This window comes from Dipodomys ordii, unplaced genomic scaffold (assembly GCF_000151885.1).
Source record: "Dipodomys ordii isolate 6190 unplaced genomic scaffold, Dord_2.0 Scaffold111, whole genome shotgun sequence".
Classification (NCBI taxonomy): domain Eukaryota; kingdom Metazoa; phylum Chordata; class Mammalia; order Rodentia; family Heteromyidae; genus Dipodomys; species Dipodomys ordii.
In genome coordinates this window covers 7,814,832-7,832,971 of record NW_012267327.1, presented here as the reverse complement: position 1 = coordinate 7,832,971, position 18,140 = coordinate 7,814,832, and the positions used below count along the sequence as shown (strand labels likewise).

At 34.1% G+C, this 18,140-nt stretch overlaps 1 long non-coding RNA gene across 1 annotated transcript in view; it reads left to right on the top strand.

Annotated features, from left to right (window-relative positions):
• The window catches only part of LOC105994928, a 253,180-nt gene extending 238,439 nt beyond the window's left edge, over positions 1–14,741 (top strand). The window contains exon 3 of the long non-coding RNA XR_001175538.1: positions 14,682–14,741. This is a non-coding gene — a long non-coding RNA (uncharacterized LOC105994928). The remainder of the gene's footprint in view (positions 1–14,681) is intronic.
• Positions 14,742–18,140: the final 3,399 nt, after the last annotated feature.

Here is an 18,140-nt window from a genome sequence, read left to right as displayed (position 1 = left end):
TGCAATTTATTGTGCTGTATTACTGAACTGATTTTTGCTATTGGGTCAAATCATTTTCTTTAAGCTGTCAATGAGTTTTTATTTCTCAGAGAGTCTCTGAATCAGCTGTAGGGTTTAGTCTGTATTTATATAGATTTATTTGCAATTGATAGATTATGTATTTACTGTTTTAGCATACTTAAAAATAATGTGTCCTGCTTTCCCTATCTAGTGATATAATTTTCTTTTTTAATCCTTTGAATTTTATTCTTTTACACAGAATGCATGTATGAGCATTTGATATTTTTAAACTGTGCCCTTTTGACTAGACTCTATTTTATACCGATCTATCAAATATTTACTGGTAATCAACTTTCTACTCTTAGTGCTATTAGTAATTATTAATGATAGTACAAAAAGGCTTAAATCACAGACTTTCAAAGAACTTACTTTCTGATTAGTAGATAAAGTGGCAGGAAAATGCAAAACAAATCTCAATTAAATATTTTTTATTTTTATATAGGCAAACAAATATATGGTATTGTATTGTATTCCTCTTCTTTCTTTTAGCAAAATGTTACATCATACAAAATAATTTCTGTATTTTTACTTCATTCTGCTTTCACCATACTTTTCCTATCATTATTGCATCTTTACTGAAAATCATTGCCTTCTGAATCTCTTATTTATTAAACAGTGGGTCTAGATTTCTAGAACCATTCAATAAAGAATGAACAATCAATGCATGATGATTTGAGCTCTCCTGAGATTTTTATCTCATAGAGCACATCATTTATTTTGAATTTCTCCATTCAGTATATATTCAAAGTTACAAATTTAAAAATTTACCATATTTTATAAAATATGATGCCTTCTCATATATTAGTACTGACACTGAACAATGTTTTTCACAAACCATGATACCTCTCTCTGTGGGACTATTATCCTGTATTCATTTAGAAACAGTACTATTGATTAAGCAATACAGCTTCTAAACTTCAAGACATTTTTAGCCACTATTTCTATCTAAACTCACTATGAGTTTCCTGTGTGGTTTAATATGTCATGGGTCTTATTAAAAGGTAAATAAATTATATCCAGTACATTTCCTCTATTTTCCCTGTTACTTTATTGACACAACTCTCTTAATGAAATACATATTGATATAATGCGTATTTCCAGGCTAAACCTAAGTGAATTAGTTGAAAGAATATATAACAGAACCCACTTCATAACAGTTTTTGTTGAAGCATTTTGTGAATCATAGATAATGTGAGCCATAGGAGATGATGAAATTCCATGACAGCTGGTGGAAAAGGGTAACTCCTAGGAATTGAATTAAACTCTTCAGAGATATGCATTGGAGATTCTATGGCACTTTACCTTCAAACACATATAGAAAATCTGCCATGGAGAAGAGAGAAAGTCACCATGGAAAATAGAAGTCAGAAGCTAATTTTAGGGAAAAGTATTCTCTTTATAAGTAATCCATTGTCTCAGATTTACTAAAGTCCTTTTTCTTATTTTGATACATTTTGTCTTTTTGTGATAGAGTCTTCACTATGTAGCTCAGACTGGATTATAACTCACAGTCTTACTGCTTCAGCCTCCCAAGGTCTGAGATTACAGATGTGGACACCATCTTCTGCCTGATAGGCTTTCTTTAAGGCATTTTTATTCTAATTCCTGAAGTCCCACGTTCATGTGATCATGTCATTACAAAGAGGTTTTTATAAGACATAGAACAACAAGGGAGAAGGTAAATAACAATATAATTAATTATATCATTTTAGGCATACTGTAACAAACATTATAGAGGATTTCTAATGGATTGCTTGATAGGCTAATATACTTTAGAAAAAACTTTCCATCTTTGTGTAATTTTGTGCAAAATTTAAAGAAATTATTATTCCAGGATATGCATCTTCTGTCAAGTAACACATATTGTTAAGTGGACATCCTGCTCTGGGCATAATCTACTATCTATCATCCATAGCTCCCTTTACGATTATTGATGATGTGAAAACATGCACTATTTTTCCAAAGGGTTTGAATTGTTTTTATATTGCATAGAAAGAAAAGAAACATCTTCAAGTAACTTAGTAAAAGATGCTCAGTTTAGCTTTATTTTAATCTTGAGCACTGATGTTACAGATACATTCTTTGCTTCAGATATCTTATTTGAATAGCTTTCAAGGTAGAAACAAAACTTAAGTAATCATAAAAACATGGATGAGTTTATCATCTTGTTTCCAAAAGAGCTAGGTTAACATTTTCAAATTGTATGTAAATTTTTATAGTATCAGGCAATAATTCAGATGAATTGATATATGAAAGGGTTAATTTTTAAAAGCTGAGTAGACAAAAGAGACAGATGGACAACTCTGTTTCAAAAAGAAATTAAGACAATTTTAAGAGAGGTAAATTATATAACCATATTTATTTAATGTTAGTGAAAGTAAATGAAATATACTGTATAAATAGAGATAATGAAAAATTAAGTGGATTGGCTGGGGTGATAGTGGCTTTTGTTGAATCATAAATAATCATAGATAATCATAGATCATAGGAGATGATGTAATTCCATGACAGCTCATGGAAAATGGATAACTTCTTGGAATTGAATTAAACTCTTGGGAGCCTGAGATATGAGGATCCCAGTTCAAAGCCAGCTTGGGCAGTTAAGTCTATGAAAGTCCTGTTTCCAATTAACCACAAAAAAGCCAGAAATGCAGCTGTAGTTCAAGTGGTAAAGCGCTATCTTTAAGCATCAGGACAACAGTAACAAACAACAACAACAACAATAGTCATAATAATAAGGATAAACAATGAGAAACCACAAACAGACAATAATTAGGTCTATCTTGATAAATATATTTTCCACATAGAATAGTATAAGCATTTCTACATTTGTCCGTCAGCAATATTTTGAAGGAGTATATTGTTAACACTAAAATGAGAAAGAATATATATATAAAATATTCTTCACTGTATAAAAGGATTAATGTAAGAGATTATGAATATCAAGACAAATGACTACTTTTTTTTTTTGGTCCGGTTGTGAGGCCTGAACTCTGGGCCTGAGCGCTGTCCCTCAGCTGTTCAGCTCAAGGCTAGCACTCTACCACTTGAGCCACAGCACCACTTCTGGCTTTTTCTTTTTGCTTATGTGGTGCTGAGGAATCGAACCCAGGGCCTCATGCCTGCAAGGCAAGTGCTCTACAACTGAGCCACCTTCCTAGCCCCAAATGACTACTTTTATAAGAAAAAGGATACTTTATAACAATTATTCTTTTATTACCCTCAATGTAAACATCAGATTAATGTTTAGTATTTTAGTCTCACAATTTTTGACTAGATGGACAAAACTGCTTTGGATTGTTAAAGGTAGATTTGGGGAACATATGTACATTTTAAAATCAAATGGAAGGAAAAATGTTTCATATACATGATTTCTCTTAGTATAGCTTTGATTTTTATTGTATAGCAGAAAATTCTAGATTTTTAGCATTGGACTTTATTCTTTGTTAATAGTAGAAAGAATAATCAAGTTTTGATAGAATAAAAATTGTCTTACAAAATATTACAAAGTCTAACAAAACACATGGCTGAATAAAATGTGCACCTACTTCACTTGGAAGAATAGCTGGAGAAGCATTCCATAAAATCAAAGTCACATGTGAAGATAAATGAGAGAGGCTTTACAAAGTAATGGAGTTGCTTTCTACAAGGTGTAGAATTGCTTTCTCCAAGGTGAAGAAGTTTCATCATATTCCATGATCAGACCTATCCATGCCTTTAAAATACTTTGTGTTATTCCAGGACTCAGATTTCATACTTTCCAAGTACAACAATAATCTTTACTGTTACAGATTCCTAGATTATTGGTGAGTTATTATGGCCCTTAAGTGAGATAAAGCTTGGTGAATTATTTAATTTCTCTAATAATTGGTAAACGTGATATCCTAATATTTATCCAAAATCATCAGATATTCAAATTTAAATCTTCATAAACTCTGCATTTCTACTGCACAAAGTTTGCTGACTTTCACTATCCATTTCAGTCTTTTTGAAGAAAAGTAAAGGTTTTGAAAATTCCTAGAAGCAGATGCTACATATTTATTTCCATTTATGGGAGAGGAGCAATTACGTAAGTCTATTCATAATTTAAGTGCTCTGTGAAAGTCTCTTCTGAAGAGAATTTTATTGTGGTTCCTTATGTAAAGAGAAAGTCATCTTTACAGTGAATATTTTTCCTCCTTTCTAAATGAGAACTTTTTAATTCACGTGATTTAAGTTTATAGAGATGTTTTTCTCTTTCTCATATTCCTGAGGAAGTATACCATGGGTTAGCACAGGAAACTTAAGGAGAATAAATTGGCCCAGACTAACTTGATTCAAATAAGAGTTTGGAGCTGTTTAGAAGCTCTTAGTTTTCTATGAGGTAAAGTCTAAGAATAGATTCGTGTAAGGTCATTAGATCTACCAATTTCAGATAACCCAGAGCCAACAAATACAATTCTGTCTTTGTCACTAAGTGGCTCTGTAGAAAAAGGACAAAACTTCATTCGTCTGTCTCATCCACCTCCCAATCTCCAATCTCCCAACCCTCCTAAGTATTTTTTAGAATTGATCTACATTCTTAATCTGTTCCAAATGTTTAAAACTTTGAGTTAGTTCATAGAAGGTTTCCCTTACCTGTCTAATCATCTTGAAAATATTTGTTCCAAGGCAGTCAGACGCCTTCCCTCAATATATACAGAATTGCGGCTAGGAGCCTGGTTCCTCTATTGCAAGAAAAAAGAAGTGGGCCAAGATCATTTATTAAGGAATTGTTTATGCTTATTATAAAGAAGAACATAAAACATAGCAACCAAACTAGATACCTGTGATAGTGATGGGGCATTAGCAAAATTAGGAGTTTGAAATGTGTTAGTCATGACTGTTTGCATCCTTTACACTTTCTGGAAGCTTCTTTGGCACAGTAGTTCTGCAAGTGCAGTATTGTCATTTTCATGATGTTAATTCTTCGAATCCAGGAGCACAAAAGATCTTTCCATTTCCTTAAATATTCTTCAATTTTATTTTTCAATTTTTTTGAAGTTCATATCTTTGTATCTTTGGTTAATTCCTAGGTTACTTTCTTTTCCTTCTTTCTTTCTTTTTGAAGCTATTGCAAGTGGGATTGTTTTCCTGATTTTAATCTCTGTCTTCTAATTGTGGGAATACTGATTGCTGTAGGCTGATTTTATACCCCACTACTTTTCCAATATTTAGGATCAGTTCTAGTAACTTGAGGCAGGAGCCTATAGGGTCTTTTAAATACAGGATCATGTCATCTCCAGAAAAGGAATAGTTTGACTTCTTTCCCTATTTGGATCATTTTTTTAAAAAAAATATTGCCTTACTGCTCTTGCCAGGAATTCCAGTACTATATTGAAAAGGAGTGGAGTGTAAACACACTAGGTATTAAGGAACTAAAATGGATTAACTGAAGTGTAATAGACTATATGGAGAGCACAAATTTAGTGTAATTCTGTAAAAAGATTAAGTCAAAGCCCAAAAAAGTGAGTGCCAGAAAATGGGTGCTTGGAAGAGAGGATGGTGGGGCCAAGGGGAGAATAGAAGAATGAAGTGGGGAAACAGGGAGAATGCAGGCAAGAATTCATTGTATATAACCACAGCATTGAAAATATAAAGGATGGGGTGGGGCAACAGGGGGTGAAGATGATGTTGAAGTGATGACACAGATCAAGATGCATTGTACATATAAACTGCTTTGTTAAATGGAAGAAATTCAGTACATAACTTATAACTACATGTAAGTAAGAGAAGAGATGGGTTTGGAGAGGTGTGTGAGAATGTTGAAAGGGGTGACATTGAGATATACTGTATTTATAAACTGCTTTGGTGAACATCAATTCTTTCATACGACCACTAAAAGATAACAAAAATATTTTTAAAAATAGTTCTACAAGGGTAAAGGAAGTTGTAAAACCCCCAACTTCACACTTAGGAGGAGGTGTGATTGGGTGAAGTAGAACATCACAGCATCCCATGACCTGTGTGTTGTTAAACAATAGTAATCTCTGTCCCAAATAGAGGGAGGTCAAACATTAGACTAGGGCAGGCAATAAGAGATGGGCAGATTGGATATATATTCCTTACAGCGAATTAACAAATGAGACTTCCATATGCATCATGATAAGCTACCATATTACCTGTAATTGTCTGGGAGGCATCACACCTACTCCAAGTAAGACCAGAAAGAATTAACTTATCCATGTATTAATGGCTTTTTATAGGCATTGGACATTCAACAGATATATAAGAGAGCCTAGTAGAAAACAGAAGTGTAGGAAGACTTTTAAAGTGCCTGAATTTCTAATATATTCTCTTACATACACCCACATCCATCAGCAAGGCTGTGACCTTATTGTCCCAAGGTGTTTAATTACAATCTTGCCCAACTATTGATGATCCATAAACTGTGTGAATGCAGGAGCAAATCTTTACACAATATGAAAACAGTAACTACAGAAACTCAGAAGAGACATCAGCATTTGCACAGCATGGGGGAGACAGACTCCACAGAGTTATATCAAATATGTTCTAAGCAAACAACAATAAAGCAAAAACCTGTGAAGGAAAGATTTAGAAGCCAAAGATGCTATAATATATAAAATGTCAACTTTCTTTTTTTATGTTTTTTATTGTAAAACTATTGAACAGAGGGGTTACACTTACATGAGTAAGGTAATGAGTACATTTCCTATCCAGCATTGTTACCCCCTCCTTTGTTTTTCCCCTACCATCCCTTCCCTCCTCACCTCCGCAACTCCTCCCTCCCCCCACAAGTTGTAAAGTCCATTTTCAACATAGTGTCTTGTACATCTCGTTGTTACAGTGGGTCAACCTGTATCCTTGTTTCAGCATTTTGTTATTTCCCTTCCCCTCCCCCAAATTAGAATAATGTATATACAAGATGCAGGGCACTGACATCAAATACTGTGAAAACAAGGGTAATACCATGGGGGAAGAACATACAAGAGAAACAAAAAATCACATAGATAAATGGTCAGTTTTCAAGGGAAAAAATGAAATATGCAAAGAAATAGGAGTGTGACCCATACCCAGTTAATAAAGCAGTCAAGGAAATTGACTGGTGATGAATGTAGGAAGAATAGATATTGAATTTACAAAGATATATAAGCACTGATTGTAAATATGTTCAAGTAAATATTTTATGACAAAATAATTAAAAACATTACTGTACTTATTCTCCAAATATTATAAATGTAAAACCAAAATTATTTTAAAATAAATATCATTTTTACTAGTTGGCCTAAACAGGAGAATTGAGATGACAGAAGATCAATAAAAATTAAGAAGAAAAGAAAGAAAAACAATATGAAAATGAGGAGAGTTCTAGAAATCGATGATATACCATCACGCATCTTAGTATATGAATAATGGAAGAGGAGAAGAGGAAAACAGGCAGAAAAGTATTGGAAGAAATATGTCAAAAAATTCCCCAGATGTGTTGAATAACATGAATCTACATATTGAAGAAGCTCAAAAACCCTAAGTAGATAAACACAAAGGGATTTATACAAGTTTGACCGTCAAATTCTTAAAAAGCCAATGAAAAGAGAAAAGTCTTCAAAGCACAAAGAGAAAAAAAGATTCATTAGATACTGTCATCAATGTTAGGATCAGGAACTTGCTTCTTAGATATAATGAAAGCTAGAGGCAGAGGGAGAGTATATTCAAACTGCTGATGGAAAAAAAAGAAATTTTATATCCAGCAAAACTGTTCTTTTAAAAATGAAGATACAATTAAAGATTTCTCCATAAATAAAGACTAAGACAGTTATAAGATAAGATATATTAAACGGAAACTTAAACCTGAAAGGAAATGGCAAAAAATAATAAAATCTAAGAAAAAAACAAGAAGTCCTAATCATGTAGTTCTATGGTAGTATGGTTTGTAAATGAGTATTATCTCCCATAGGAAACTTAAAGGCTTTAATATTAAAGACTTGATACCCAGGGTGGCTCTTTGGAATTCCTGTGAACCTTCAGGAGGTAAAGCCTAGAGGGAGGACCTTAAATTTTCCTGTGTGTGTCCTTGAAGAGGATCTTGGATACATAAGTCTTTGGTCTCATGCTGCTTCCAGGATCAGCAGGAGAGTAATTTGCTTCTCACATGATGTGATTGATGCCACTCTATTTTACACAGAAACAACCAGAATTTTCACCAAAATAAACATTTCTACTTTATAAATCTTTTCACTTTATAAGCATTAGTTATTTCATTATAGGACAGGAATAAATATAGACAGACTAAAGCTAGTTCAACAAAAAGGAAATAAATATTAAAAATTATTTTATAGGAAAGGTGATTACAGAGGGGTTACAGTTATATAAGTAATGAGTACATTTCTTGTTGAACATTATTAACCTCCCCCCTTGATTTTCTCCCATTTTCCATCCTTCCTTATTCCCCTCTTCCCAAGTTGTAAAGTTCATTTTCTTTCTTTCTTTTTTTTTTTTTGTCAGTTGTGGGGCCTGAACTTGGCCTTGCGCTGTCTCTCAGCTCTTCAGCTCAAGGCCAGCACTCTACCAATTGAGCCACAGTGCCCTTCCGGCTTTTTCTGTTTATGTAGTGCTGAGGAATCAAACCCAGGGCCTCATTCATGCAAGGCAAGCACTGTACCACTGAGCCACCTACCCAGCCCCATACTGAGCCACCTTCCCATCCCCGTAAAGTTCATTTTCAACTTAGTGTCTTGTGAGTATTCCAGTTAAATTGGTTCACCCTTGTCCCTTGTCTGACTATTTTGTTATTTCCCCTTTCCTTCCCCAAATCAGATACAAGACACAGGGTACCAAAATCAAAAACAATTGACAATAGGGGATAAGCCAAAGGGGGGAAAAAGAAAGAAAACATAAGTAACTTCACACAGTACATAAAAACAAAACCAGCACAAAACAAAACCCTTTTGTTTCCATATCGTGGAGTTCATTTCGATTAGCATCATTTTATATGATCATGTGTATATAGTTATGGAGCTATTGTGATCCTCTTCTAGGACTATCCGAGAAATATACTAATTATTACAAATGAGAAAAACCATGGAGCTTATGTTTCCATGGATCTGGCTTACCTCACTTAATATGGTTTTTTTTCCAAGTCTTTTCATTTCCTTACAAATGGCTCAATGTCATTCATTCTGATGGAAGCACAGAATTTTATTGTGTATGTATACCACATTTTTTCAATCCATTCATCTACTGAGGGGCATCTGGATTGGTTACATATCTTAGTTATGCTAAATTTTGCTGCAGTGAACGTAGTTGTGCTGGTAGCTTTGGTGTGGCCCTGTTTATGAATGGATAAATGCCCAGGAGTGGGATTGTTGGATCATAGGGAAGCTCAATGCTTAGTCTTTTGAGAGCCCTCCATACTGCTTTTCTGAGTGGTTGAACCAGTTTACATTCCCACCAACAGTGTAATAGCATTTCCTTTTGGCCACATCCCTGAAAGTCTTATCTCCAATAAACTACCTTCCCCAATTAAAAGAAGCCAGAAGTGGAACTTTGACTCAAATGATAGATTACTAGCCTTGAGAACAAAAACTCAGGGACAGCGCTCACGTATTGAGTTCAAACCGCAAGATATGCACAAAACAACAAACAAAACTCAGTTAAAAAGAAAACAATTCAAGAAATGAATGAAACCAAAAATTAGCTGACAAAATCAACAAAATTAATGGAACTTTTCTATATTGACCAAATATAAAGGACAGAAGATAATAGGTCATCAAGATCAGTATTATGTCAAAAACGAACTTTACAACTTTGGTATGGGGGGGGTAGGGGGAAGAGGTAGGGGGAAGTGGGGTGGGGGGGAGGAAGAGAGGAGGATTGGGTGGGGGGTGGGGGGAGGATGAGAAGGGATGGGAAGGAGAAACAAAGGAGGAGGCTACAATGCTTATTAAGAAATGTGTTCATTATCTTGCCCATGTAATTGTAACCCCTCTGTACAGTATTTTCACAATAAAAAAAAGGAAAGAAAAAAGTGGCCTTACTGTTAATCCCATAGACATAAAATGGGTTGTAAGATAATTATATGAAAAGATATATCCTGAGCATTTCAGCAACTTAGATGAAACGATACATCCTAGAAATGTACAACTTAACCAATTTGAGTCAGAAAGAAATAGAAAGTTTGAATGGGCTTCTGACAATAAACATAGGAAATTTTATATTTAAAAAAAAGAGAAGAAAAGATACTTTAGATACAGATGTCTTCACTAATGATTTCTATCCAATATTTAAACAAGAAAAAGTACTAACACAAACACATACACACACAACCCCTGGAGATCAGTATCCCTCATGAAAACAGACAAATATTCAATATTCAACAAAATATCCAGAAGTCAAATTCAGCAAAATGAAAACATATTATATACAGATAGGATTCATCTGTTCAGTGTTGATGTAAAAAAATTCCAGCAATCAAATTAACAGTATAAAAGTTAGAAAAACACATCTTAGCTTCACAAAATCATTTGAGAAAATTTAGTGCTTAGATTTGCTGTGATAGCTTTTAACAAATAAGAAAGAGAAGAGAACTTCTATAGTCCAATAAAAGATATGCATTAAAAGCCTTATAACTACCTTCATATAGTGAGGAAAGTTTGGTTGATTTACTCCTAAGATTGTAAAAGAGGCCTGTTCTCTTTAACTCTCTAATTCTATGTTATGTTTCTCATGGTTGCTGGGATGGTAGTTGTACACTGCCATGTCCAACTTCTCCCACTGAGGTAGAGTTTTACAAACTTTTTTTTGCCTGAGCTGGCCTGGAACCATGATCTTCATTGACCTCCGTCTCCCTGATAGCTGGAATGACAGGCATGTGCCACCAGTGGCCATGAGAACACTCACATTCTTTTAGTAATGCATACAAAAGTATTTATGGATACACTGTACTGTTTGGAATTATCTTTGAAAGGATAAGGCAGAAGAAAATGTGGAAAGGATATGAAGATATAAAAATAAGTTGACTCTGGATTATGTGTTCATGAAAGTTCATCTTAGCAATATACACTATATTCATGCATATCTGTGAAACTTCCCACAATAAAAAGTTTTAAATAATGAAAATAAATAATTTAAATGCCAAAACATATTACAATTACCCTAATATGTTGACTGTAGGCAGGGCTTTACCTTTCAAAAAACCGGTGGCTCAGTGGTAGAGTGCTTGCCTTGCTTGCATGCATGAGGCCCTAGGTTTGAGTCCTCAGCACCACATAAGCAGAAAAAGACAGAAGCTGTGCTGTGACTCAAGTGGTAGGGCACTAGCCTTGAGCTGAAGAGCTGAGGAATAGCGTCCAGGCCCAGAATTCAGGCCCTACAACCGACCAGAAAAAAAAAAAAATCTGAAATGTGTCAAAGTGAATAAATCATCTAGAGGTGAATAAATTGGAAAAACAAATCTGAGAAAGATGAAAATCAGGACTGGTTTTAGTTGGAAGGCCATTAAGAGAAGTGTCTGAATTAACATATCTGAAAAGTAGAGCACTTTGTTGTTCTCTCCTTGAAGTTCTGTGACTCAGTGATATCTAAAACTTTTATCTTTGTTAGGAATTTTAAAGACAGACTGGTCAGAGCAGCCCATGCCTACTCAATGCTCAGATGTACCACTTTGCACCTTGCTTCCTTCATTTTTTTTAATTGACCAGAGGACTTAGTTACTGGCTTGAGACTTACTGGACAGATTACCGTAATATAATAGCTTTGTTACTTCTTTAGGAGGCCATTCAGAATCATTAATTTGTGAGAATTGTCGAGCTCTTTTGCAAAAGGACCTCTGCAGAAAGGCATATTTTTCTGTTTTGTAATTTACATTGATTACTGAGTTTTTTCTCAGTGCCCAATTGGATGTTGACCTTAATCTATACAGCCTTTCATTGTTTTGTTCTGATTAGGTAAGTCTGGTACTGGTTTCCAGTTTTAATAATGACTAACATTGATCTCTGTGACAAAAATTTTTTTTAAACTTTGGAAACTGAAATGTTAAGAGGAAATTATTCTTCCGATAACATAAATACTCTGTAAATCTATTATTTTAAAGGTAGGCTCAGGGTGTTCAGTTTTGAAGTTGGAAAAAACAAGAAAGTTGGCAAGTAGATAGTAATTCCAATACCTTTTACTCCTCAATCTCATTCAGGATGCCTGCAGAATATTTCACTTTGTTAATGACCTGTCTTTCAAGCAATTTCTACCCAATACTGGTGACAGTAACATGGTGACAGAGTTAATGATTTGTTCATGAGGCAGTTATGAAGAGGAGCAGTATTCATATCAAAGACAACTGGTCTCACTTCCAGGTCCATCTTTGGGCCAAGATATGTAGTAGCCAACAGTGAGTTGGCGACTGTATTTTTTTGAGTCCTGGCGCAAAGTAGGATCCATCTGTTTTGCTCAGCCGTTTGCTTGAGTGCCACAGAATAGTCCTGTTATTACTCTTATTTGTGGTTCTATGAGAGGTTAAGTCTAATAGAAATAAAACTCAGTCTTCCTTGTCATAAATATAGTGTAAGAATTAAAAGTGGTGGTATTGGTGCTAAGTGATGTTGCATCTCTGTTTTCTCAACTGATCTGTTTTTGCCAGATTGAGAAACAGATATTTAAGAATGAGTTTGTCATCTGGAATGATAGTTGTGACCAAGTTTTCCTCAACAGGATACAAGATGTTATTTTTGAGCTTCATTACCTTCACCAGAGGAAAGAGAGAATGAAATTGAGAGCAAGAGTGAGAGCAAGAGAGAGAGACAGGGAGATACCGAGTCATAAAAAGACAGAAGGAGAACTAAAGAAGAAAGTGAAAGTAGATAAGAAATGGACAGAAATGACAGAAAGGAAAGGTCAAAGAAGGCAAGAAAGAATGCCAGGGGACGGGGGAATACAACTTAGACTGACTATTCAGAACTGAATTTATTCTTTTGAACTGATAGTTCAATTCATTCAACATCTGGTGAAATGAGAAGAAAGAAATCTTACTGGTCAATTCAAAATTCAGCCTAGTTTCTATCCCTTTTCTTGCCAGAGCCAGACAATGAATCAGTTTCACTAGCCATGTTTTATTGGTAAGTAGAACAATACCAGTTGGTGATTCAGATTATCTAGAAGTGAGCAACTTTTATATTTCTGAATCATTTATCAAGGATTATTGTTATGCCATATAAATTCTGAGCACAGTTATTTTTGTCAGTTTCTTTAATGAATATTTTGTTGCCTTATAAGGATATGTGTGCTCTCCCTTTCTTTTATTCAGTTTTCCCTGGTGACGCCTCCATAATTTCTGTCTTTACTCTGGTGCATTTTTAGTCTATTTCAGGCATTTGAGGAGTAGGGTAAAAGTTTAGTTAATCAGTGATTTTTTTTTAAAGATCCCATTCATGAAGTGGATTTAGTGTAAACCTGAGCAAGTTTGCATTTAAAATCTATGAACACCAAATAGACATATTACCAAAATTATTCATCGACATATTTCAAAGGAGAAGAAAATGGGACTGAAAAGTGAGAAGTAGCTGCATTTTCTACTGATAGAGGCAATTTTGTGGGTAATTTATGATGATGCTCTCATGTGGAAATATTAAGATATTACTTTGCATTATGTGAGGTTGGACATAAACATACACTTAGTGCTACAAATATATATATATATACATATATATATATTTAAACCTATTCTATGTAAAATCTGAATGATAATTGTAGTAACTCCATTTGCATTTGAAATATATTTTTCTAAAATACTAATATATCCATTATATTAAGTTAAAAAGAGGCCTAACTTATGTGTGTGCTTTTTACTATTAAAGTATTAAGATGTTGTTTGAAGAAGGAAAGGATGTATGAGATTTTTAACCCAAATATGCATGATATTCTTGGAGATCATAATATCTGGACTCTTAAAGTTTAAGAATAAAGATGTATTTTCTTTTTAAGCACAAGGCTAACCCAGAAGCTAACCCAGAATGTCTCATTCAAAACCTGGTGATCTTCCTGGGCTCCTTCACATACTAGTGGCTGCAAGTGAAAAATGTACCACATGAAATGGGGCACTGTAAACCCAGAAGACTGCAATGCCCATTTTGTATTGCTCAATATTCATTTACCTCTATTTCACCATCTGCCTACCACTGATTCAATCATATGAAGCAGATCTATCCTTTTTTCCCTCCAATTCTACTTGAAGTCATATTTTTTTTCTTTAACGTGCATTCACATTTTTTCATCTTTTTTTTTTTGCTTTGAGCTTAACATTGCATTTAATCTCTAGGCTGTGAACTTGTTGTTTAGAAGTATATTTTTTAAAAAATCTGATAGCTAGAAAAACTCAGAAACACTAATTTTCTAGGCATTATCATTACGAATCCCTTAATAGGGAGGCATATTTTGTTTTTTAGAATTGCTTCCCTCCCTCCTCTTTAGATCCTTTCCTTTTCATTTAAAAAAACTACTCTGGGAAGAGGATTTTTTTCCCCTTACCAAGAAAAAAAAAGCTACGCTTGACTGATAATGCATTGCTTTGGATGGTGAAACATTATGAAAGTTTAATTTTTAATTAAATCTGAAATACCAATTATAACTGAAAGAGATTTTAACCTGTTTCTTTTCAGACTGCCTGAAGTTACATTTAGAGACTGAAATCACTGCACCTTACAAACAAAAGATTGAGCTTCACTGTATTCCTCCTGTAAGTAGAAGCTTCCTGTACCTTCCCTTGTGTTTCTGTGACCAACCCAGAAAGGGACAAAACATTGGTAACATAGTAACCAGATATGCGTAAAAATTTAAATGTCCCTGAAGAAATACATCTTTAAATGCTTTCTTTCTTTAAAAAAAAAGTTGTTGGGTTCACTATTCAGTATGTCTTTTTTATCCAAACAAAATTGTGGAGTCTTTCTTTTAGCTGGTTTGAATTTCGTTAGGGAGGGTGTCACCCACTCTGCATCACCCTATTTGGAAAGAATCTCGAGTTTTTGTTCCAGATTCATGAAAGGTAACAGAAGATTTCTTACGGAACCAAATTGAATTCCATTTTCCTTTGTGATGTCATTAGCAATTCTTAGCCTTTGTGTCAATGAAAGTGGAAAGTTCATGATGACATCACGAGATTCTGTTGCCTTGAGGACTTCAGGCAAAACTAAAATGCATAATTCCCTTGTGTGCGTGTGTTCCCCATTCTGCTAGGAAGCAGTCAAAATAGTACATCTTATGTCTTCCCGTGAGCTACAAGGCTGTCTCTCAGAGCCCCATTGTTCCATAAATGCATGTCAGAGTCTATCACAGTCTGGTCTACCCTTATTTAGCTGCTGTTTTGTCAATGTACTTGGAAGAACAATTAACATTTGGGATTTCAATGTCTGAATAACAGGCAGTGAATAGAACCAGAGCATATAAAAGATTCAGACTCCCAGAGTAAGAAAACAGAATCTTATAGTTGGTAGAGGAAAAAGGAAAATCATGTTAATGCTGCACTCAAAGGTTGTGAGATGGTACAAGGAAAGTCAGTCATTAAAAAAAAAGATCAAAATGGATATTTTGGTAATATATCCAGAAACTTATTATGTATTCCCATGTTTTATAAATTAAAGTCTTTGTTAGAGAGTCTTAAAACATTTAACTCTATTGTGGTAATGCCAGATGTGGTGAATACTATATCATGATTTTCAGAGTGCCACAGTCCTTGTCCAACGGAATAGTGAAGGTGATTGAGACAATTCTGCCCATCTTTACTTTGTTTCACTGCACTTTTTCATAATTCACTGTTGTCTGTAGACAGTCTTAGAGTTATTAAGAATCACCTCCTTGTTAGGTATTTGGTGAATCAGGGAAAGCCAGTCACATTTCCTGGCTGGTACAAGTGAATAAATGAGGGTTATTGGTTTTTTTTTCATAACTACAACAGTTAATCTCACAGACAGAAAGAGTTGTTAGACTAAGGACTAAGTAATTTTTACAATCCCTAATACTTAGCAAAATAATTGGAAATCACAAAATAGCTGGTATTACTAGTTCAATTGCAAAATGTATAAAAAGCCAGAAAATGTAAATTCATTCTATCCTAGAATAGTTTTGGTCAAGAGGGGTTGAATAAAAATCTGGACACTTGGAAAGACAATTATGGCAGAGTTGGTGTCAGTCTCTAAGTCTTTACCTAATTTACTTTATTCTTCTTATCCCTGACTGAAATGAAAGTGTCTATGTGTAGCTCATCATATTTGTATATCAAATGGGCTTCAGTAGTCTTTTAAGTTGTGTCTTATATCTCATTCACTAGAATTGATCCAAAACTAAATCTACCTAACACCATGGTGGACAGATATTTGCTACCTTAATTTGTTAATTTGTTTGTACAGTAAGATGTGCTTCAAGGAAATGGAACTAGTAGTGTCATAAAGGTTGGATCAAGAGGCCAAGGACTTGAGAAGTTAACTATGAGCAAAATCAACTTTCATTGCACAGAAAGTTTCTTAACACTAATAAGAGCACAATATTTTTTACAACTCAGAATTATTTGATGTAAAGTTTTCTTTCCCTATTTCCCATCACTAGTTTTTAGAATTTATGTCCAAAAGGGATCCTTTCATTTTTATTAAATCAGCTTCTGCTGATGCAAATTAAGGCTTTCATAAAACTTAGCCTCTGAGGCAAATCCAAAATGATAAGAAATTAGGCCTAGTGAATTGTACTGTTATCATGTTGAATAATATTGAAGGACATCAAATAACCTTTCACATTTTCTGTAAGATGGAAATGTTGAGGTAAAAAGAATTTAAGAACACACCATCATTAAACATTACTGCTGAAAGAATATAAAAAATGAAAATTTTATCCTCTCATTTTGAAATAAATTTGAATACAGGGTAGGTCATGCAGGTAGCATAACCATACTGACCACCAATACAGATCATCCTTAGATATGTAGAGCGGTGAGTAGACCCAACGGCAGACACTGAGGCCCAAATCTTCCTTCTATTCTAGGGGTATATTAACAGGTTTTCCCAAGAAGTAATTTGCCTTTGTTGAACTTCACAAAGTAGTCAAAAATGCATACATAAAAGATAGTGTAATAACTCTGAATATTATCAAGCACATATTTTTTCCATTAGCCCTGTATATTTTCATACCATGCCTTTCATTACACAGTGAGTTGGTTTTACAATTTGATTGGCTTAATAATTTTATGATGGTTTATAAAGTACACAGAAGATATTAGAAAATACAATAGTTTAATTGGGCTTACTACAGGTATAATGAAGCCAGTAATCTGAACAGAACCATTGTGACAAAAGAATTCAAACTTCCTAAGAATATGAAACATGTGTAGTGTCAGAATGTCACTGTTGCCAGGAGTCATTTCCATCAGAGAAAAGTTTTTCAGAGTCTGAAAAAAATGAAGTAAACTTTAATAATTTAAAATGAATTACTTGAGCTGGTAATTTATTTCATGTTGCCTTTATTGGATTCTGTCATTTAGTAATCTAAAGAGACCAGAGCAAAGTTCTTGACATATCTTAATTTCTTTCTTAAATTTATTTTATCACCTCCAGACCTTCCCCCGCCACATTATGAAGAAGCTCAAATCACTGTGTTCAAAAAGTTAACAGCCTTTGTGTTATGCGCCAGACACAAAGCAAATGGAAGAGAACTAGAATGTATAGGCACATCAATTTTCCAAAAGTGTAGGTTGCAACTCATTAGTAGTCCACGAAGTCAGGTTATATGTCAGTGAAGCAGAATGAAATGAAAATAAATATCAAAAGAGAATACTGTACTGCATCATTCTAGATACTAGATTTGAACTGTATTTTACTTGGAATTATTACCTTGAACTTGGAAGATGCCTTAAAGGTGATAGATTATTAATACTTAAGTTATATAATTCTAATTAATTATTTTCATATCTGAGGAAGTAGAACATTGAACATTTTTCCCAGATTATGTAGAGACAGAATATGACAATGTCTATCCACATTTATTTCCTTCCCATTCCTTAACATCTCTTCCCAAAATTATGAGACTTCAACATTTCACTGTTAAACTCAAAAATTTTATCTCTATTTCTGATATTT